The 23265-nt window shown below is 56.2% G+C and overlaps 1 long non-coding RNA gene across 1 annotated transcript; it reads right to left on the minus strand.

The window, feature by feature from the left end:
* Positions 1-1499: 1499 nt before the first annotated feature.
* On the minus strand, positions 1500-4253 carry LOC125116481 (uncharacterized). Its single transcript, XR_007132344.1, has 2 exons — positions 2109-4253; positions 1500-1734 (listed from the first exon to the last, which is right to left on the minus strand). It is a non-coding gene; the product is annotated as an uncharacterized LOC125116481 (long non-coding RNA).
* Between the last annotated feature and the right edge of the window lie 19012 nt (positions 4254-23265).

The following is a 23265-nucleotide window of genomic DNA, read 5'->3' on the forward strand; positions in this document are numbered from 1 at the left end:
CGATGATTCAATTAGCTCATATAAGGGAAGCAGTTAAAACGGTCCTTGGCACACAATGAATGCCTTCAGAGATTTGTTAGTACAATTAGTGCACCTGGAGAGGGCACAATGGGGCCGAACTGGGCTGAACTGGGCTGGCCGGAGGAACAGGGTCAGCCCAGAGCCTGCCAGGAGCTGTCCTCGCAGAAGTCTGGCAGGAAGATTGCATTTAAGCCAGCAGAGCTGGGCAGCCTCTGGCGGTGCCGGAAAAATGGAGCATGTGGTGTTGGAAGAATCATGAGGTGTAACCTCAGCCAACTTGGCAGGCTTGCCACTCACTGGCTGTGCACCCATGGAGCTCCTCCCGCCCCCTCCCCTTCTAGCTTCCCATCCCCCCAACCCTGTACCTCCCACCCACCTTCTGGCCCAGAAGGTGGAGCACGTGCCCCCCAGCAGCCCAGTTTCCTCCTTCGCCTGGTTCACAAGATCCATTCTTCAGGCCCATTCTGCAGATGGGGAAACGGAGGCTCAGAGAAATGGAGGGATGCGACCACGAGGCAGAGCTGGACTCAGGAATCTCGGAGTAAATTATAGAGTCAGGCCCCTGGAGCAGCCCAGTCAACTCTCAGCTCTTTAGGGTCTGTGCTGGCTTTCGAGGTCCCTGAAACAGTTCCCTCGGCTGTTCCTGCATCACAGACGGGCAACTAACGCTCCCCTCCCCATGTTCATCCTGTCTGCTCCACTGCACCCTCAAGAACGAGAGAAAGCGTCTAGCCTGACCCCCACATGAACCCGTAATGTCTCTCTCTCACCTCTGCACTTTTGCTCCTGCTGTTCTGTCCTGTTCATTCCAGTTCAAGTCCTCTTCATCTGTCAAAGCCCATAGAAAATGCCACCTCTTCCATGAAGCCTTCTCTGATTGCATTGTCCATTCATGGCTTCTCAGTCCCCTTGCCCCCAGGGGCCTGGAGACATTCTTCTCCTCAGCTCTAAACACTTTATCTTTTGGGAGGTCCTAGAGGGCAGACCAGGAGCCCTTCTGTACACCCCCACTCCCACCCCACCGGTCAGGGCAAAGATGTCCACAAGCTGAGGTGCACAGTGGGTACACACTCCCCCCACCACTCCAGAAGCCCCTCCAAACCTTTGTCTTGTGGCCATGCGATGTAGTAGTCAACAGTTAAGACTTGGAGCAGGTATTCCTGGGTTCAAATCTCAACTCTCCCACTCACTAGCTGTGTGACCTTGGGCTTGTTATCTAGCCTCTCTGAGCCTCAGGTTGCTCACCTATTAATGGGAATAATAATAGTTCGAAGGCCCAGGTTGCTGTGATAGTGAAGTAAGTTAACATATGTTAGTTTTAAGGATAATATCTTGTACACAGTAAGTGCTTTGCGAGTGTGTGCCATTGTCATTAATTGTTATACTGTTACTGTTACAACCAGGAGAATACAAAGAGGCATTAGGCACAATCTTTGTCCCTAAGAGGATGAGAATCCAGACAGGAACAAGAAAAGAGGTTTACACTTCAAATTGCATTTAATGATCAAACCACCTTAGTAGTTATCACCAGCCCCACTTTATAGACAAGGAAACTGAGGCTCCAAGAGATGGTGTAAGCTCCCAAGGGCTCACAGCCCTAAGTGGCAGGGCTGGGATTCAGGGCCAGGTCGTGCAGCTCCAAAGTCCACGCTCTTTCAACAAGCCTGAGCTGCCTCTCAGTCTGGCAGCAAGATAAGCCGTGTACACAAATAGCTGTAATCCAAGGTAGAAAGTGATAAGTGCCAAACAGGGACCGATAAAGGCTCTGGGAGGGCGGGGAAGGGGTGGAGGTCAGGGCAGGCTTCTGAGAGTGGGTGACATCTGAGCGTAGCCTCAAAGCTGGACAGGCTGAGTGGCGAGACTGTCCAGATGGAGGGGCCAGTGTGGGCAGACATGGGTCACTGTGTCCACAGTACCTCGCACAGTACGTGTCATTGAGGCCCAATAAATATTGGAGGAAGCGGCGGGGGCGGGGGGAGAGGGGGGAGAGGGGGGAGAGGGGAGGGGGGAGGGAGGAGGGAGGGAGGGGAAAGGGGGGGGAGGAGGAAATACCCTGACCCCACTTGGCCCAGGAACTACCCACTCACAAGGAGACAGGGTCAATTCCTCCAATTCTCTGAAGAGCTTCATGGGGCCAAAGGTCCCCCTTGTCCTCTGACACCCCAGAACAGTAGCTCAGCACTTCCAGGCTGGAGTTCCTGATACTTAGATGTTTTGCTCAATAACAGGAAGAACTTCCCAACAAGTAAAGCAGGACAGGGCTTCTCCGTAGGGTGGGGCAGTGGTGTGCCGATCCGGCTCAGACTGGCTCACAGGGGGCGATTGTTACATTTTTAAGAACTGTGTGACCTGCTGGATGTTAAGATGGCAGCCTGAAATTGGCCATGGTGGAAGTATTTTACACCATGGGAAATCAGCAAATACTACAAATCAGGTTTACCCTACTTGGGAGAACCAGCTGTTAAACATTTACCAGCCCGCCACTGGGCATCTTCTGCTACGTAAGGGAGCAATCTTCCCATTTCCAGAAGGATGCAAGCAGAGACAGTCACCTCCTAGGAAGAAAGAGGCTAAGGGATGCGTCTTTAGTGATAGGGCTCAGATTAGATGGCGTCAAATGCCCCTTTTTGGCTCCAGAGTCTACGAAAAGTCAGGTTTAAGAAAAAACTTAATCAGGATAATTATTCATGCCAGGCAATTATTAACCACTTGACTCAGAGGCTGGGAGTAGGGCGTGAGGAGCCACATACTTGCGGATTTCACAGATGGAAAACCCTGTCCAACGCCACACAGGGAGTCGGCACCAATACTAGGACCAGAACTAGGTCTCCAGCTTCCCACCTCCCAGCCAGAGCTCCTTCCAAGGCACGTGGGCTGGGCTGGGGAGAGACAGAGACATCTTCCTGCAGTTTGTCTGGGGTCTGTCTCCTTCACCAGAATATAAGCTCTGTGACAGCACAGACCACATCTGTTTTGCTCACTGTTGGATCTCCGGTGCCTGGTTTCGTGTATTCGATTCATAGCAGGTAGTCAATAAACACTTGTTGAAAGCATCAATGTGTCTGACATCCTTTCTCCTGGCAGCATCAGGGAAGCTGGGAGCGCCGGCATCTGAGGCCATTACCACTTGGGTCCCCATTTCTGCTTAGTGACATGGAACCAACAGATGAGGGTTCACATACCAACTCTGTCCCTTCCTGTGTGACCCTGGCCAAAGCTCCAGGCCTCCTGAACCCTCAGTTTGTTCCTCTATCAAGTGGGTTGTACCATCTCTGCCTGCTTCCTGAGGCTGTTGCACTCAGGTGTAACAGAAAGTGTTCATTTCAACCTCTAAGTGCTGTTCCCTTCGGAGGAAGGTGAGAGAATAGAGAGCTGGCTTTGGTGGCTGGGTAGTGGTCAGGCTGATGCTCTCTTGGGGCTGACATTTGGGATCATCTGGGCCAGACCAACCCATGGTGGAGGTGGGGGGGGGTTGCAAAACAGACCTCAGATTTCTAAAGGGGCAAGAATGGGGGAGGATGAAAGGAAGATAGTAAGGGAGAATTGGGAGAGGCATTTTTCTCCTGAGACCAAGTCTCTAGGAGCAGAGGGGGCAGGCGAACCAGGGACTTTAAAAAGCACTTCTGTGTCTCTGCAAAGCTGTTTGTCCCCCCCACACCCCACAGCCCAGGCCTTCCCTATTGCTTAGTGGGTGAGCTGAGGATTGGTACCTACCAAGTCAGGTCAGGGGCATGGGGGGTGGGGGATGGAAAATCCTGGTATGTTCTGAAATCAAACCTGTGTTCCAAATGATTCCATGGAAGAAAGATCTACGTCACTTTCCCAGACAGGCATCCACAGGCCCCTCCTGGTGGTGGGGGGCAGGGGGCAGAGAGGGAGACCCAGCTCACCCCAGGCTGTGGGGGGATGAGGAAGGCAGGCAGGGGGCGGCAGTGCTCCTACAGCCCTCCCAAGTGGCATCTGATTCTCTCAAAGAGGGTGAGGGGCAGGGGGAGGCTCAGTGCCGGGGCCAGGGAGGCAGGTGGAGAGGGTGCCAAAGAGGGGCTGCAGTGTCAGCCTGGGCCCCTGGTGAGAAGCAAAATAGAAAGGCCCTGTGTCAGCAGCCAGGCCCCTGGGCGGCAGGGCTCTCGGCTCCATTCTGCTCGGCAGGATTCTAGTTGGCACCAGCTGCAGTCAGGAACAATGCCTGGATTTCTTTTTCTTTCTTTCTTTCTTTCTTTCTTTCTTTCTTTCTTTCTTTCTTTCTTTCTTTCTTTCTTTCTTTCTTTCTTTCTTTCTTTCTTTCTTTCTTTTCTTCTTTTTTTTTTAAAATTTTAATAAAGGGGCGAGAAGGACCAGAGCCACTCATGGAACAGCTCAACATCGTGGAAGCGTCTGGGACCATGTGCCCTTGAAAAAGCACAGACATAAGGGCCCCACAGCTGGCTGCAAGGAGCAAGAAGGCACATCACACTGGTAGCCCAGGGTCTCGGCCCCACGGCTGCGTCAAACTTGCTGTGTGACCTTGGGCAGGTGGATGCCTCACTTGGGTCCTTGGTCTCACCATAGCCTCCAACAAAGCCTGCCTTCCAGGCCTGACACAGTGATAATATCTCTTTCCCCAAACTCTTACAGTGGCATTTGGTGTGGGTAGCCCATGACAGCCTGGGAGCTCCTGGAGGGATGCTCTGGTGTATCCTTGTGTGGCCCCTGCATCTCTTGCAGCACTTAACCCCCCATCCATCAGTCACTCAGAAGCTATGCTGGGTGATGGGACAGAGCAGTGAGCCATCCAGCAGCCTGTGGTCTCCAGGGAGGGAAAATAGGTGCTTATGAAATAACCTGACTAGGGAGGCATCACACGAGGCAAATGAAACTCCCTGTGCCTCAGTTTTCTCATCTGTAAAACGGAGACATAATAATACTAATAACTAGCTCATGTGAGGACTAGAGGAGTTTATACACAGTACCTGGCATGGCACATAGGAAGAACTTAACAATTGCTGTAACGATGATGATGCTATGAGGACAGCAGCATATGGGGTTGAGACCAAGTAGGCAGCACATCCGTTAGAGGTATCAGAAGAGGCTTCTCAAGTAGGTGGCTGGCTATGTGGCCTGGAAGGCTGGGGGGCAGAGGTGTTGTCTTAGGAGGCAGAAGAGCACGATGGGAAGAGTATGTATAGAATGCTGACAATTCTGGGAGCCACTCAGCATGGCTACATGACAGGGTCTGGGTGAGAGGTATGAGCCTTGAGGCCAAATGACTGCTGTCCAGGTGAGGAGAGGAGATGCTGAGACTTTGAGTACTTCTCCCACTCCCTCCAGCATCAGAAAGGAGGAACCCTCTCAGAGCACAGGAACTGTAAGAGGCAGGAGGCTTGACCCTCTTCTGGTCACTTGTCCCTAGCAGTGCAGGATGAACTAGCTCCCAGCTCACCACTCCGGCAGCACTGATGCAGGTGAAGGATTAGGAGAGCTTGTTTTTGGCCCAGCTCTAACACTTCCCAGCTCTGTGGCTATGGGAAAGCCACCACCTCCACCTGAGGCTCAGTTTAGTCACCCATAAAAGGGCCGCTGTGAGGCTCAGAGGGTGAGAGGTACCCCATGAAGCAATGTGTTAAGGTTATTACCTATTCGCAGTTCTGGACAGCTCCCTCCCTGTATACATATTTTCCTGTCCCTACCTGGCCAAAAGGGGGCCTCTGAGAGCACTCCCCAAAAGCCACCCCTCCAAACTCTAAAGTGCACTGTAGCTCAGTCCAAAGGCTCAGACCTACAGAACTGCAGGATAGTCAGAGGCACATCCCCTGTGTGTCCCATGCGCTCTCACTTGGCAGTTGGGGAAACAGAGGCACAGAATCTGTAAGGTACTGAAGCCACAGTGCAAGTCCAGCAGTGCTGGGCTGGGTGCACAGGTGTCCAGCTCCCGAGGCAGGGTCTCAGTTTACTCTCTGGGGCCCTCCAAGTGGAAGAAGTGGGTGGCAGTGGAGCGGGGTCTGGAACCATGGGGTAGAGCTCCAGGATGAAAACTGAGAAGATAACATGCTTGGTAGAAGGGCTGGGAGAGTCAGATCCTGGAGGCTAGGAAGGTGTGGCCTGAGAGAACAGAGGGAGGGATCCATCTGACTGGAAGACAGAGAGGAGGCCAACCAGGGAAGCCTGCTGTGCGCATCTGCTCTAGGCTGGACCTGACCACCCACCCTTCGAGGTCTCTGAACTGGGCAGGGACCAAATGCCTCCTGGATCCAAACAAGGCGTGGAGACTAAAGGTACTTCCCAGGACGTCACTGCCACGGGAAGGCCCGATCATCACCTGGTAAGTCAGTCTTTACCTCGAAGTACCTAGAAGGTCACCTTGTCTGCACCATAGCCTGGTTATGAGATAAAGACAGTCCCCATTCTCAATCCAGAGGCCCAGCCCAGACCTGCAGCCCAGTCTCAGCCTAGCCCACGGAGTAGCTGTGAGGTCCTGAGCAGGTCACTTAATCTCTCTGAGCCTCTTTCCTTAGAGGCAAATTACACCTCTGGCTTGTGGAGAGAATGTGATGAGAGGATAGTTCCCAAGGGCTTGGTATACAATAAGCACTCAATAAATGTGACTTTCCTCCTGCTCCTTTAGCCCTCTGGTTCCCTTCTGGGGAGGAGGGAGGTTGAGAGTGGAAAGCAATCCTGGAATTCACCCCAACATGTGCCAGTCCCCTATCCACCCACAGCCCACTGAGGCCCCCCTGCCTGAGGGGCCCATAGTCACACACCCTACAGAGGACCTAAAGCCTCCCACCGCTGCCTTCCTCCTGGCCTCTGGCTCCCCTTGCCCAGACCTAAGCAATGGCTCCCCAGAGGGTAGAGGGTGAGGAAATTAATAGCACTTAAGTCTGTTCTGAAGGTGGGTGTGGGCTGGGCCCTGTGCAGCCAGCACCCTCCTGATAGCTGATGAAGCCGCTTCTGGAGCTGGGTGACTTATGGGCCTGCACCGGCTGAGCGGATTCCATCTTCCAGCTCCCAGTGGCTGAGAAGGGAAAGTACTACCTTCTTTGTTTCACTCAGACCTCCAGGCCCAAAGCGGCCAAAACCAAGAACAAAGAGGCCTGAGCACCTTCATGTGACCTTGTCCTTGGTCTACAGATGCCCAGAGAGGGCTAGCTACTTGCCTAGGGTCACACAGAGCATCTAGAGATGAGGATGCAGAGCTGGGGCTGAGGAACCAGCAGGAAAGTTGGTTAATAAGGACCCGAGTTCCAATCCTGTGGACCCTGGACAAGTCCCTCACAGTGTAGTTTTCTCTGAAGGGGAAATGGTAGTAGCACCTAACTTAAGGCAATATGAGAATTCAACAGACTAATGCCTAAGAGGCCCTCAGCATAGTACCCAGCACACAAGAGGCACTAAGAAGTCATAGCTTTTTCCAAGACCCCACAAGGATCCAACTTGCCTTGTTACTTCTCAAAAGTGGAATAGAGACAGCAAGGGCCTGAGTCCCAAGGCCTGAAGCTCAGGGTGCCCAGGAAGCCGAGGCAGACTCAGGGCCCAGGTGAGATATTTGACTTGCTGTCGTTGAGTGCCATGCTTGCCCAGGTGGGAAGAGCTGAGGTTATCCCTGGCTCTGTGCTACAGAGTTGGGCCTGCTTCGTGTGCCAGCCTTGGCTCCTCTGCCCTCTGCAGCTGCTTCCTAGTTTCCAGATGCAAAAGGAACTAGCAAGGGAGGTGGGGTGGGGGGTGTCTTCTGGGCAGGAGCTTTTGAACACAAGTAGTCACCCTCAAGGTCACCTACATCCCCCACTTCCTGGACATAGTTATCCCTTGTCACTCACTGAAAGATTTGGACAAAAATGTTGAGAGGGCTGAACATCCTGACCAAGGCAGTCATCAAGGCAACAGGAACTGGCATAGTTGTCCTTAAACACCTAGAGACTCTGCCTTAAGGTTTTGGACCTGGGGTGGGGATGGCTTTCTGGCTGCTGCAATGCAATGGATTCTTGCCGGGGTTGGGGGAGGGGGCGTGGAGAGAGGGCAGCTGTGGCTCCAGCCAACCTTTCAGCAAGCTGAATTCCCACCTTCTAGCCCTGGGTCAGGACTTCAAGGATTTCTCAGGCTCCCCTCAAGTCCCAACTTAATGAACCTGGGCCACCTTGATGATGAGGGGCGGGGGCTCTCTCCCACAGGAATGTGCTGGGACTGTGCCTCCCTGGTTTCCCTGGAAGGCCAGAAGGCTTTCATACCATCCACCCTCCCCAGGGATGCTCAGCTGGCACCCGTGCAAGAGTAGCAGCAAAGTAGCAGCATGATAACAGCCCATGTGACAGGTTGAAAGACTGAGACCCAGAAAGAAGTGCCTTCCCTTGCACTTACTGGTATAGGAAAGCAGAATTTCCCATAGGAAAATCACGCATCCGCCCTCTGCCACCCCTCCCAAGCCCCACGTGGACCTGAGCTGCAGTCCTCTGAGCCCTCAGGAATCCAGGCTGAGTTTGCTGGCTGTCAAAATAGAGTAGCCTTGAGAATGAATTCAGGGCTGGCAAATTCATTTTGCCTTTTCTCCCTCCGGTGGTGGAAGGAGTGATCTCGCCGGCCCCGAAGGAGTTCAAGTCGAGGTCAGAGAAGCCCTCTGAAAGATGTTCTAAAATGGGGGATGGGGGGGGGGGAAGGTACTCCAGCCTGCTCCCGCGTTGGCCCAGGGTCCGCGCTGATCATTCATTGCCCAGGAGGCCGGGGGCAATCCTCGAGTCTGCGTGGCACGTCCGCGCTCCCAAGCGGGGCCTCGTCAATCAGGCAACGGCCCTGGCCAGGCCAGGACGTCTTCCGCTAGTCTCAGGCCCCGTGGGAGACCCCCGCCCCGCTGTCTCCCGGTGTCCGCCTCCCCCCCCCGCGGCAGTGTCATTGTTCTCTGACGTCACGCTGCGGCCCCGCCCCTCGCCCCCCAACCTCCCTCCCTCCTTCCCTCCTTCTCTCCCTCCCTCCTCCCCACCTCCAGCTCCTGGCGCCCGATACCCTGCAGCCTCCAAAGCCCCGGCCGAGCAAGGCTCCCCCCACGGCCCGGCCGGGGCTGCGCCCCCTTGTGCTCTCCCCAACTTGCCTTTGTTATTCCAGCTCCCTTCCTCGCCTCGCCTCCAACACCGCGGCGGGCTGCAAAACGCGGAGCACGGAGCCGCCGCCACACCTGGAATCCGAAGCGGGCGCCCGGCCGAAGCCTCCCCCGCTTGTGCGGGGAGGGGGGGTAGTGCGTGCGTGCGCGCGCGTGTGTGTATCCAACCTGGCCTCTGCGGGCGCTGATTATGATTTGGGACTGAGGGTACCTCAAATCATGAGTAGGGAGATTTGAGAAAGGAGTATGGAAGAGAGCATGGGGGAATGTGTTTGTATGTGTATGTGACAATTTGGTACACAGGGAGACGTTTTTTGAGTGTATGTGGGTTTGTACAGTGATGCGTGTGCTTGCCGTGTATATGGGCATATTTGTGAAGGAAAGTGTACGTGTGTGGGTGAGTGTGCGCGTGGAAGGGTTTTTGTAATACTGAGTGTGGGCGCGAATGTGTGTGCCGTTTGTGTAGGAGTTTCCGTGAGAGGGACAGCGGACGTCAGCCAAAGTGGGCGCGCACTTAGATGCTTTTGGGGGTGAGTCTGCCAGGGAAACCCCGCGAGCGGGCGCACCCAACTACGTCTCCTGAGTGCCATCGCTCTCTACCGGCCCTGGGACAGTGCCCAGCCCTGGGTCAGGTTCCCGCCGCCCCCAACCCATCCGACCCGCGAATACTGGGACCGGGACGCTCCCCGCCGGTTCTCGGGGAATCCAAGCGCTTTTGGACCGCGCAGGCTGCGGACCACAGACAGCGCGCACGGCTTCTTCCCAGCGCTCCAGCCTCCCAACCTTGCCCTTGGTGAGGGGGTGGTCCTCTGCTCGCCCCACCCGCCAGACCCCTGGCTTTAGGAGCAACCCCAAAGCCCCTTCCAGAGGAAGGCTTTGGCAATCTCGTTAGCAACTCGCTTAGCCCCAGTTCGGGTACCTGACAGTTTTCGAGGCCCCGAGCGCTCTCCAGTCTGGGGCGTGCGAGAAAAGGGGGGGACATTCCGGTGAGACAGGTGATTTTAGCCCCCTCCTCAATCTGATCCCATCCTAGTTTAAGCATTTCTCTACTGCTCCAAACTTGCTGGAGCAGCTGGGGGTGGGGTGGGGGGGGTGGCTGGAGAGTAGTGCAGGGACCGGAGGGGAGAGGAGATGAGTGGGAGTGTGGCAGTGGCAGTGGCGGGGCGGGAGGAGGGGGAGTGGGTGACGCGCGAAGCCCATCGGAGCCGTACAGGGGAAAAGCTTGGAAAGCTCCCAGACTGAGAAGCTGGGGAGAAAGGGAGCAAAAGAGGGAAAGGAAAGGCGAGAGAAAGAAAGAGAAGCGAAAAGGAAAGAGACAGAGGAAGCGGAGAGAGCGCTAAGCTAGCCGAGCTGAGCGCTGGCGGCGGCGGCAGCGACGGCGGTGGAGCGGCGTCCCGTTCCGTCCGTAGTTCCGCACCGGCTTTTGTTGCCGGCCGGCGGCGCGGGGCCCTTTGGAAATAGAATAGCCAATGTAATCTGACACTTCAACTTGCTCGGCTCCGGGCGAGTTGATTCACTTACTCACCCCCTAACGCCGAGTTCCTTTTCACTGTCTGTGGACATTAAAAAAGCGAGCGGCGGCGGGCGCCCGGGAGAGCGAGCGGCCGGGCGGCGGGCAGGCGAGCAGCTACCGGGCAGCCGAGCGAGCAAGCAGCACCGGCGCAGCGCGGTGACCCCAGCCCCGGTGGGCGCGGAGCAGAAGCCGGCGCCGAGCCGATCTCAGCGCCCTCGCAGTTCCTCCCGGCCCGAGCCGGCCCTGCCCGGCAGCGGCGGCGGCGGCAGCGGCGGCAGCGGCGCGTCCTCCAGCGGCGGCAGCGGCGGTCGCAGCTCCCGGTAAGTTTGGGGCCAGACCCGGGCGCCCGCTGGTCCCAGGCCTTCCTCCCGCTCCCTGTGGACTCTCGGGGTGCGAGCGTGGGGCGCTGGGTGCTGGTGCTTTTCCCTTTAAGGGTCCGCCGGGACCTGGCGAGCGGAACGAGTGGCCGACGGCAGTGCTTCGCTGCGATCCCTTCGGCGGCCGGGGGCCAAGGCCCAGGCGCCCCGCTAGTGTCGGGCAGCGCGGAGCCGGCTTAGTCTGCGTACGGGGGCCAGGGCTCTTGGGGTGTACGGGGCGTGAGTGCAGTTGTGCGCGCGCGGACCTGGTGCCCGCCTCCTGCCGGCGCGCCTACAGCCGTGGTTCCGTACACCCGGGGGCCGGGCAGGACCGGGATTCGGGAAGGAAGGAAGGGAGGGAGGGAAGGACGGGAGTAGGATCACCTCGGTCTCCTTCGTCTCCTTTGGGAAGACGCGAAGTTGTATGCCTGTGTGTAGGAGAACCTCCAGGGAAGGCGCCGGATTTCAGGGCGACAAGGGATGATGGTGTTAAGTTGTGCATCTGAATTTCTAGGGAAAACACACACTTTTGTAAATGGGAGTGGGGGCGCGGTTAAGTTGTTTGTGTGCGAATTGCCGGGGGAGACGCGGCGCTCCGTACTATAGGGGAACGCCAAGGGGTGTGTGTAGGGGCTTCCTGTAGGTCTTAGAAGCCCAAGGGGCACCAAGGCCGAAGCCTGGCTGGGGCTGCCCCGGCCAGGAGGGGAGCCCAGGGGGAAGATGTGCGTGTGTGTGTGTGTGTGCGTGCGCGCGCGTTGCAAATACGAAAGTAATTTCCCCGTGTTCTTTCTTCCTCTCCGTCTCCGCCGGCGGCGGCCCCGGGGGAGTGGGAGGCCGGCCGGGGCGGAGGTTGGGGGGCCGTGCCGGGGCTGGAGCTGGGGTGGTGGGCGGGCTCTGGAAGCTTGTTTCGCATTCCTGTCGTCTGGGCTGGGGAGAAAACAGTGGGGAGCGTGGCCTCGGCGTCTGGGGTGCGGGCAGCGGGTGCGCGTCGCCCCCTCGCCAGGGACATCTGTCCAGGAAGCCAGCCGGGCGAGGAGAGGGCGCGGTGCGGAGGGCAGGCTCCCCGCCCCGGAGCAGCAGGGGCGCGGGCGAGGGGCGGCAGCCTTCCCGGCCATTGTGCGCCAGCAGATTTTCACGGGAGACTGCCTCGGAGCCGCCGGAGAAGGCTGGGAGCCGGCCTCAGCCCCGGGTTTAAAAGACACTCCAGGAATGTAAACAACCCGAGCGGGAGGGTGGCGGGCGGGTGCGCGCTTGGGCAGCCGGCCCGGGGCCCCCCACCCCTCCCCGGGGGACAGCCCCATGGCAGGGCCGCCCAGCCCTAGCCCTCTACCTGCCTCAAACTTTTTCCTCCCTTGCCTTCTCTTCCCACCTCGCTCCTCCAGTGGGGCACAGAGCGAGGGCCTCTCCCTGGGCGGGGGCCGAGGGCGCCTGGCAGCCGGCTCCTGAGCCTGGAGGCCTGGCGGCCCGGCCCCGGCTTGGTGTCCGGAGTCCCGGCTGCGCCTGCCTGGGAGCCACAAGCTTCCTGGGCAGGCAGCGCCGCGCCGGAGTACCTGGGTCTCGGAGAGGCTGCCCGCCTGCCTCACTCCCGCCTCCCTCCCGCTGCTCCTTCTCCCCGCTCTTCCCCGTCTCCTCCCCCCTGACTGATTTTCCAATGCCCTGACATGAGGGAGGAAGATTTAACTTGGCAGCCCAAACAAATGTTCTCTCAGAGGTCCTCCAAGAAGCTGGCGGCTGGGCTGGCAGAGTGAGGGCACTGCTCGGCCAGCCTTTTCTTCCTCTCAGCTCTGCCATGGCCATTTGTGAGCCCCCTGGGTGGACAGCCCAGGGCATGGGAGAGTAGGGCCCAACCTCACAGATTTAAGAGGGCAGGGGGAAGCTGCCTCTGAAAGCCCCTTGGCTTGGCGCTGGGCAGGAGCTGCCTGGAGCTGCTTCCTGGTGCCAAGGGTTTTCTGGAGGATTTTCTTGAGCAACAGTTTGTCTCCCTGGTGCAACTCGGGCAACAGAGCCTGGTGGACCGGAGGGATAACCGGTGCTGTCTCCTCCTCTCTTGTGGGTATGAGGACAGGCTGGTTACACAGGGCAGGAGGCCAGAGGCTGTTCCCAGAGGTACCTGGGTTTGCTTATTATTGTTTCTTGAAGGTAGAGATAAAGAGGCAGACACTGTAGCTGGAGAATGGGCAGCTTGGCGGGTGTTGGTGGGTGATGAATTCTGACTGGCCTTCGCTGGCATTTGTGTTATGGTCCTGGGAGTTTGAAAGTTGCTTTTAGGCTCTCCGGGAAGTTTAAAAGGGGAGCAAGCCCTTAATTTTCTCTCTCCTTGCTGCTTTTCGAGGGGATCCAGAGTAGGGGGGAATTCCTGGCTTCCCACTTGCCTGCTGCCTGGCCCTCGTGCTGCGGTTGGTGAATGCCCCAAGCCTTGTGCTGACCTCTGTCTTCAGGTTGAAGATGTTGAAGCACCAGCATCAAACAAAAGACACATTGAAAGCCGAATCTGCCACAGAGCACGTGTGACTTTGAGGCCAAGGGAATGCGTTTGGAGGGAGATGGTGTTTTCTTCTGAGTTTTATGTTTTCGGTTGGATTTTGTTTTTCCCAAAAGGCCAGAAGCATCTCCTTGTCCCAAGTCATGAGGTTATGCAATGCTGTTTTCACACATAAATCTCAAAACTTTAGACTTCTGAGTTGGTGGCAGTGACGGGGTGGGGGGAGGAGCGGTAGGGAGTTTTCAAGAGTTTTAAATGGTTTTTGGATTGGTGTTTTGAGGCATTCAGGGAATGGCTCACGAAGAAGAGTTGTGAATAAGAAATTGCTGCACTTATGGGGAAGCTTTGATAACTAGTCCTGTCTATGCAAAAAAGGATTGCTGGCTTCTTTAGGGGACAAAATGTCCTGTTTCCCTCCTAAGGAAGGAGAGAGGAGGAGCCTCATTCCTTTCTCAGCCAGGAGCAAAGAAAGGTCCAGAGACTGTGGGGTTTATCTCTCTCTCTCCCCTCCTTCCCCCCACTTCCCCTAACAACTGTAACATAACGTTATCTCCATCCCTGGTCCCCAGGGATGTGCCCCAACCTAGGACAAGTGTCCACCATCAATGGAAAATTGCAGAGGGAAGCACCCAGCCAAGAGCTACAAACTTCACTTTTTTCCTGATTGACAGAGATGGGGGTGGATAAGGCAGGAAGACTCTTGGAGGCCTGCTGTGTCCCAAGGGTTTTGTCACAAGAGTACCTTTGTGTGAAGCCATGGATACCGAGGTCTCTGGCCTTGGTCAGCATCCAGCAGACAGCTGTGACCCTAGTCTAATGGTGAGGTGTTGCTGTAAGAAGTTCAGGCACCAACAAAATAATTTCTGGAAGCTTCTCTGGGCATTCTATCATGGAACCAGGAAGCAGGGTCTGCCAGATCCCGACTGAGTCCCATACATTTCATTCATAACTTTGTTCCCGAGGGCCCTTGCCTAGCTCCTATCAACGCCTCATCTTTATGAGGTTCCTTAGTTTTTGTGTGGACAACAAAGGCCAGGCTGTTGTAATTACCCTGAACCCTGCTGCAGCCTTGCCTGGTGACTGCTCTGACCTCTCAGCAGGACATGGTGGCCTCCGTCTACGCCCTCCGAGCAGGGAGGGCCTTTTGTCCCTAGAGCTGTACCCTGAGGATGAGGGAGGCAGAGCCTGTGTAGGCTCAGGATCTAGGGGTGATCCTGAAGTTGGACCCTTCCCTGAGGGAAGATGAGGGGAGGCTGAGAAAACCAGTCCCAAGCACAGGCTCTGAGGAAAGAGTTCAGAAACCCATCACAATTAGGTGAGTACTTCCTATTACCTGAGGAGCTAGAGGAGAGGTGTCTGAAGGCTGTAGCTGGTTAGCTGCTTTGGGACCAAAGCTTTGCTCAGCTCAGCCTCAGTCCCCACATCTGTAAAATGGGCCCAAGGGCAGAACACCCCCCCACACCCCCACTTAGTTGCTGTGAGGGCGAAGCAGATATGGGTATAAGATCCCTGGGCATGTGTCCCCTGAAGGCCTAGCAGGTACAGAATGGATAGAGCGCAAAAGGATTGGATTAGAAATGCTGGAAGCATTTTCCAGAAGCTGCTCTCCCATCCAAGCCTACCTCTTTGGCAGCTTACTGTCCAGTCTTGGCCTGCATGCTCCCCATGCCAGAGCATTCACCATCTCTGGGCAGCTTCTGCCTCAGTGGACAGCTCTAACTGTTGGTGTGCTCTGCCACAGGCTTTCTGGAAACCGGCCCCTCCCGACCCTCACTCTGGGCTTGAGGTGCAGGGGGTCTGCTAGACCACAGACTCGTACTTTCCCTAATGATCCCAAGTTCAGTACCAGTGCCCAGGTGGGCTGCACTCCCGTGGGGTGGGAGGACACCCTTCAAACGGCTGCTTCTAGCCTTTACTGGGAAGTGACCTGTGCAGAGCGCGGGAGGCTCTGCCCCCGGGCTCACCATCACCTGTCTTTGTGGACCAGGTTTGCCTCCTGGCATGTTCCTTGGATGGGGTGTGAGGAGAAGGAAGGAAATACATGGCAGGGAGTGGGGTCGGGTCAGGGGTCCGGCGCTGATGCCACAGATACTTCCTGAGAGTCCACAGTGTGAGGACCGTGGCCTGTGAGAGACCCTGCAATGTGTAAGACAGTTCCTGTTCCTTAGGAGCTCACAGTCCAGCAAGGGCAGGAAGATCAGTCCAAATAAATAATTAACCACCACCAGCTGGCTGCCTGCCATGGGGCTCATGATGACAGTAATAACCACAGCCCCTCGCCTTTGTATGGCACTTGGTGGATTTAGAGGCACTCTTCAACTTCGCTCAACTCCAGTAACAGCAGTGGAAGCCACTACTATTTGGAATCAGCCCCCTTTAGTACAGAAGAAACCCGAGGTTCAGGGTGAGATGACCTGTGACTGAGCCAGGACCAAATCCCAGGCCTCATAGATGCCAGCTGCTGCCTTCCCAGCCCACCAGCCAGGCAGGTGCAGGGATGCAAAAATCTGTGTGGACCCCAGGAATGGTGACAAGATTGAGGCTAAGGAGGGGGAGCTGTGCCCAGGAAGGGTCATGGGGCGGGGAAGCTTGCCTGCCCCCCAGTTTGGCAGCACAAGGCCCATGCCCCGAGCAATGGCACTGCTTTCTTGTGGCACAGTGTCTTACAGCCAGATCTTGCTCCGAGTCCCAGATCCTGCCATGACTGTCCAGGGCACACGTGTCTGTACATGGGCCTTCACCCCCATCCCTGGCCCTGGAGCAGGAGGCAGAGATGTTTCTAAGCCCCAGGTCCCTGTGCAGACCAAGGCTCTTCCCTGGGCTGTGATGGTTTCTATAGATACAGACGTTGACTCAGCCTGCCTCTCCCCTGGCTGAGTCAGTCCCTAGGCCCTGTGGGGTAGCCGCCCTGTAGGGGCCCTTGGTTTCCTTTTGCCTCTTGACAGTGCCTGCCTGCTGGCCATGCCCCTGCACCGGCTTTTCTGGAGCTCATCGGAGTGCTACCCCAGAAGAAGGCTGCAGGTGGTGGGATCCACAGCAGGGAGCAGTGGGGCAAGCTGAGTGGCAGCTCCCTGGGCCGCCTGGCCCAACCTGGCACACCTGCACAGGTAATGACGGCAGCCCAGGAGGCCCCCGAACCCCGCCTGTCAGGGCCAGCTTCCGGGGTTACTGCGGGATCGTGCCGGGGGAGGCCAGGGTGTCTGAGCTAATTAGATTTCTTAGATTTCAATGCTCCCCTAATCCTGTTAGCCCGGCTGTAATTGTAACCACTCGAAGGTTTCAGCCATGGCAGGCTGTTGAGGACAGACGGTGTGGGGACTCCGCTCAGCCCCAGCCCCCAGCCTTAGCCAGCTGGCTGGGGACTGGGGACTCCCTTCCCAGGTCTCCAGGGTGGGGGCCTGAGTGATGTGGGTGTTGTGCTTTTCCATAGAATCTTGGCATCATGGACTATCAGCAGGCATGGCCCTTAGAGATCATCTGGCTCAAACCCTTCGCTGTGCAAATGGGGAAACTGAGGCTTGAAGAGGGGGAGGGGCTGGCCCAAGGCCTGGGTGACTGACTGGTAGTGGCCGGGTGTCAGGGCCTTCTGCTCTGGCTTGTGATCTTTGTACCTGGAGACTTCAGGGCAGGTCTGGAATTGTCCAGGGGCTAGTAAACCCTCCACAGATGTCTGCTCCCAGAGATGGGGGCAGACGTGATTTGTTTGTATCAAAGTCTGCTCCCCAGCTGGCATTACCTACTCTCTCTCTCTCTCTCTCTCTCTCTCTCACACACACACACACACACACACACACACATGCATGCACTCATGCAAAATGCTGTTGCCTGTGCTGGCCAGGGTTTCTGCTGAGGACTCAAGCCTGAGTCTCCCAGGGCTCCCAGACATGGGAGGCTTTCTCCCTCCTCTCCCACCAGGCTGTCCCAGATTCTTGATATCTTGAAGGGTCCACTTCAGTGTAGATTATTTATAGCTTTTTTGCCAGAAGATGACAGAGCGATTCTGAATGTTGGGGAGAAGGATCATTTAAAATACAATCTTTTTGTACTTTCTGTGGCTCTTCTAAAATTATTTTGGAGTCTGGTTTCAATGGAAACCACACCCACTTTCTGTCCTTTCTCCTGCCCTGCCCCCATTCCCATTTCCCAACAAACTCCAGTCATTCACCCACAAAGGTTGGTGCTTGCGGGAGGTTGGGGGGGTGGGGGGAATGGCTGCAATGATGCCTTCAGAGCCTCTGCCTGGGAGTTCCCACCTGTGCTCCTCTTCTCACTGGAGCAGTGGGAAGAGAAGTTTGAAACTCCTTCTATTCTGGAAGCTCCCTGACTGTGCATTGCAGCCCTAAGCATGTGGTATAGAATGGATGGGCCATAAGGGTTACCTCGTCTTTTTTTTTTTTTTTTTTCCAGCTCAGGAAACCCAACTGTGGAAAGAAACAATTGGCTGTATCCAAAGGCCGTAGCGAATTAATGACAGAGCCAGGCCTGGAACCTTGTCTCTCCAGCTCATTAGCTCATTAAACATTTATTGAGCGCCTATTGTTGGTCTGGTGCAGCCCCGTTAGCCACCCTTTGGAGCTGAGCAATGAATGCTGTTCTATCTTTGACTTGGGAAGGGCCAGATGACCCTGTGGAGGACAGGGTTGGTCTCTGAGCTCTTGGGGTGAAGAATAAGGATGAGCTATTTTCGGTTATAACCCCAGATCCCCCACAGCTGGGGGAGGATGGGCCTCGCAGCCCCAACCCAGCAGCATATTTCTTGCAAGGTAATAATAGGTTGGTTGCATTGTAGATTTGAGGGAAGTAAAACAGAAACCCTCTTGGGAGGGCACAAGATTTCTCATCTGCCCAGGCCTGTTTAGTCCAAGAAAATGGGTGGCTTCCTCTGCCTGTCCCCCGGCCCCACCCAGCCCTCTGAGTGCTGACTTTTGTCCTTTGTAGGACTAATGACCTACTGCCTTGTTCCTGCTAACACTTCCTCTGTGGACCGAGAAGCAGGGAGGGAGCCCACTCGCTCCGCCCTGGGAGTCGCCTCTGTCACCTCAGGACAAGGGAGGAGATGCCAGGTGCCCGGACCTCACCCTGTGCACAGGCTTTGGTCCAAACTCCCATCCAGCTCCCTAGTAGACCTTGACCAAACCTGGGAAACGGCTGTACATGGCTGGGATCAGGAATTTTCTTACTGATGTCATTGTTTTGGTGCTTCTGCTGTTTACATCTTTGAAACAACTCACTGAAAGTCCTCCATAAATATTGTAATAGCCACCATTTCTTGGGCAACTAGTTTGTTTTAGCTCTTAAACTGCCTGGGATCAACTCTCAGCTCCACCCTCTGGTGACATCGGTGACTTTGGGCAGTTCCACATCTGCACAACAGGCTCACGAATGATATACAAAGAACGTGTCGCTTTCCCCTTAGGTTGAGAAGGTGGAGCTCGCCCAGCATCTGGCACAGAGTAAGTGCCCAAGACACAGTAGCCTCAGTTATGGTCATTGCTCCCGTGATACCTGGCCAGCTGTTAGCACTGCATTACCTCCACCTCACCCAGGAGGAGACTCAGGTCAGGGGGGTGCCACAGGGGCACTCAGGACCAACAAAACCAGGCTCGGGGATCCAGACTTCCTGACACCCAGCCCCCTGCCATTGCCCGCAGACTCCCCTCTGTAGCAAGAAGGGCTGGTGGGGCATCTCGGAGAAGACCCTGTAACAACCCAAGTCGATTTTCCTTCCCCCTGTGAGGGAAGCCTATTCCCCTGGGACAGATGATCAGAAGGTGGACGCTTAGATCTGGGTTCCTGCCTCAGAACCTCGTCGTCCTCACCTGGAAGTGGAGGAGGTTGTACCCCCCCCCCCTCGCAGGCTCTCCCTGGGCGGAGAAAAGGAGAGGATGGAGGGGCTGAACCTTGTCAACCACAGGTTTGTGCAGAATCGCTACGAATGGTAACTGGCTGTGGGACCTGAGGCCAGACACCGACCCCACTGAGCCTGTTTCCTCATCCAAAAATCTTGCACCAACACCACATCAAGGGTTCCCAAAGTGGGTTCTTGGGAACACCAGCCCACAAAAGGAAGGTCAGATGGCGGAGCACACCCTCCCTCTCTCGGGAAATCACCAACCCTTTGCCCTACCCAGGGTCTCCCAAGCTACAGGACACTCCTCCCACCTCCCTTTTCAATGCAAAATAGTCATTGAAGATATCAGTGGGGCTAGATGAAACCTTCTAGCTCAGGCACCTACAGCTCTGCTAGCAGGTGGTTTCCCTGCTAAAGCGCCACCTTCCCAGGGGTAGGGGTGGGGATGCTCACGGGGTGGTGGGGGGCGCAACAAGGACAACTTCCACATGGACAGAACCCCTGCCAGGCTCTGTCTTCTTGGCACTTCTACCTGACTTCTAACCACCTCAAGCTTGCAGCTCTCTGTCACTTTTGCCAGCCTCCTTTCTTTTACTGTTAGCAGACCACAAATCATTTGTGGTCGGGCAGGCCCCAAAGCAAGGCCAGCTTGGCAGAGGGGTGGGACCCTTGCCATGTCCCTAGAGCTAGGCCTCAAAGACTTGCCACCTGTGAGGCAGGAGGGGCTTCTCCCCGACCTGCAGAGGCCCTGAACCTGCATGCCCACCTTTGCACTTACATATTTTTCTGGAGAGGTGATCCCCAGCTTTATTCAGATCCTTGAATGAGTTTGGACCCCTGAAAGCAGTGTAAGAACTGCAGCCTTCACCCAAGGGTCTAGAATTCCCCTGGCCCTGGAGTGAGCACGACTGGTGGGTCATCCTTCCTTCCAGTTCCCACTCATTTGCATGTGTCACTTCCGAGTCACGAAAGCATTTGCGCTTAAACTCATCTAGCCTGATGCTGGCCTGGGGAGGAAACCGAGGTTAAGGGAGGGGAAGGGATCTGACCAAGGTCACTAACAGTGGTGAGTCCCGGGGCACAAGGACTGGCACAGGGGCTGGTTTGGGCCAGCCCCTGGGCCAGCTGACGTCACTGCTGAAACCATTCTGTCTCAACTTCTGCGAGCGCCAGGATTCAGCGTCCTCAGAAAGGTCTAGGAATTAGGGTGAAGGGAGGAAATTCCCGCCCTAATTTCCTCTTCTAGGAAGGCTGGGCAGGACTGGTGTAGGGCTGACCTCCTCTGGGTCAGGAGGCCAGTTTTCATTCCTGCTGCCTGCACTGCCTGTCTCTCCCGCCCTGGTTCATCTTTCCTCTTCATGGGCTCGGAGCGCTCTGTGTCTTCAGGATGCCCTGCTGCTATGAATCAGCTGTGAGCTGTTCACTGGGGGTGTCGTGCAGCTGTTGGGAAAGGGGGAAGCAGCCTGGGGCCCGGGGGAGAGCCCTGGGCCCAAGCTGGGTTCCCACACTGGCAGGCGCGCTTGGTGACCGTGCACGCATCATGCCCGCCTCCCTGGCTCACACTCCTCCTTGTCCCTGATTCTGTGGGATTGTGAGGAGTGGGCTCTGGGGCTGGCAGGGAGCCACAGTCAGGGGGACTCTTTGGCCCTCAGCCTCCCTGCCCGGTTTGCCCAGCCCCCCTGAGCTCCAGGATGCCCTTGTGCTTCTGATCCTAGAAAAAGAGGGGAAACCTCAGGTGTGATTTCTTTCCTGGTGTTTGGTGATGGGGCCTGGCTGTGAAAGGAGCTTTCTTGAAACTGTAAGCTCAGTGTTGACTTATTTCCGGCAAGAGGTCGGCTTTGTGATTCCTCCCACCCCAGCCTGCGTTGACACCTTCATTTTCACATGTGCTTTGCCTATAGGGCTGAGTTCTGTTGGCAGGAGGGGAGCTGTTTTGGTGGTTGGAATCCTTGTGGGCCCCACAATTCTCAGTTTTTCTGCTTTGTGGATGGCCGCTCTCCTAGCCAGCTCCCTAGAGATGTGGTCATCCAGCCAGTGTGATTGTCCCCACCCCCCCGCAGCCTCGCTCCCAGGAGGCTCTGGACACTGCTATTCAGGTATTCATGGGCCCTTTGATTCTCTAGACTGCAAGGGAGCTTGGCAGTCACCTCATCTGATGCCTTGTTACACAGACGATTTCTGGCCCTCTGCAGCATCCCCACAGAGCACCGTCTGTTGTGGGCTTGCCCGCCTCCAGGGAGAGGCTGCTCCCCGCCTCCCAGCAGCGCCCTCCACCTAGGAAGTTCCACCTTGTGGGGAGCCTGGAAGGATGCCTCCCACTAGTTCTCATCCAGGACCATGCAGACATGGTGAAGGCAGTTCCCAGGAACTTCCTTCCATACCCTACCTCATGGGTATCTCCCCAGAGACTTCTCCTTACTAGATTGAGTCCAAGGCTGGAGTGGGCAGAGCGGGCTTCCTGGAAGAGGTGGCCTTCTTCGAGCCCCTGGGCCTCATCATTCTCTCTGCCTCTGGTAAAAGCCTGGCAGCTTGGAGACTCAGGCCTGTCCTGGAAATGGTCTAGCTCCAGTTGTGAGACCTGGAAGTAGGCTGGGAGGTCCCAACAGTGGCTCATTAGGGTCCAAGAGAAAGAAAGTGGGCTGGCTCTGCAAGGGTCAGACATGCCCAGTGGTTCGAGAAGGCTATCTTTCTAGCCTCTCCCAGTGTGCTCACCTACCGCTGGAGCAGGGGTCCCTTTCTGGAGGGTAGCCAGGGGGGTGTGAGTAATGCTTCATCTCACTGTCTGCCTCCACCTGCCTCCCTACTGAGCCCCTCTCGGCCCCACTATGCTTCCTGCCCCTCTGTCAGGGAACATGCTGCCCAAGTGTCCTGAGGCCCCAGAGACGTGGGTGCCTGCAGAGAGCACTGAATTTAGAGACAGAACTTCCTCCAATGATGATATCCCACCAGGGCTATGGCAGAAGTCAGAGCGGAAGGCCAGCACTTTGCATGCTGTGCAGTGTCACGGCGCCGGGGAGTGTAATGTTTTATTACCATGTGCCATGATGACAGTGTCAGTGCAGAAAGGCCTTGGAGATTATCAGGCCAACCCTCTCATTTCGCTGCTGAGTCTGACCCCAGAGGGGACAGAGGCCTCCCCAAGGTCACAGGGCAAGTCCATGGCAGAGCTGGAGCTAAATAAAATGCAGGGCTCCCGACCGTCAGCTCATGCCCAGCCTCTGCCTTGTCACTTAACAGCAACCCTTTGCTCGTGTGAGATGTGGGGAGAGGTCCCTCTCTGGCTGGGGTGATGGTGCCAGGCTTGCCTGGGATTTAGCGTCTTCATCTCACAAAGATCCTGGGCCTTATGCCTCTGGCTGTGCTCAGCAGAACCCCTGGGCCGGGGGCAGGTGGGTGCTCCCTGGGGTCTCAATGAGACAGCTGGCTCCCCCAGCAACGGGGCTGCTGTCCTAGAGCAGGGCTCTCCCGTCCACTTCCTAGCTCAGACAGGGCTTCCCTGCGTTCTGCCAGCTGTCATCTTGGGTGGAAACAAGGTCTCCAGGAGCCTACCTGACGTTCCTTGTCCAGGCATCCGGCTGGACTGGCTGCAGGAGGTTACCCTGGCCTGGGACTATGGGTTGAATTTGTGGCCCTAGTTTCAACCTGGTGTGACTCCTTCTAGGGCTCTGAAGACCCAAAGATGCCCAGAGTGTTGGAGCAGGAGGAATGTGGGCAACCAGCTTGTTTTATCCCTGTGTCATCCCCATTTCCCAGACTAGGGAACTGAAGCCCAGAGAGGGAAGCAAGCTGGCTGCAAAGATTCTAAGATTCTAATTCCTCCTGCCCTAACCAGCCCAGCCTCCTTCTATCTTGTGCTCCCTGAGGCTGATTCCTTGGGCTGCCCAGGCCCAGTGTGTGTGAAACAGGGACACTGGTAATGAAATAGCAACAGTTGCTTTCCCTTCAGGACTCATCCAGGCCCTCAGGCCAGGCCCTGCT

The sequence above is a fragment of the Phacochoerus africanus genome, chromosome 15 (genome assembly GCF_016906955.1).
Source record: "Phacochoerus africanus isolate WHEZ1 chromosome 15, ROS_Pafr_v1, whole genome shotgun sequence".
Lineage (NCBI taxonomy): Eukaryota > Metazoa > Chordata > Mammalia > Artiodactyla > Suidae > Phacochoerus > Phacochoerus africanus.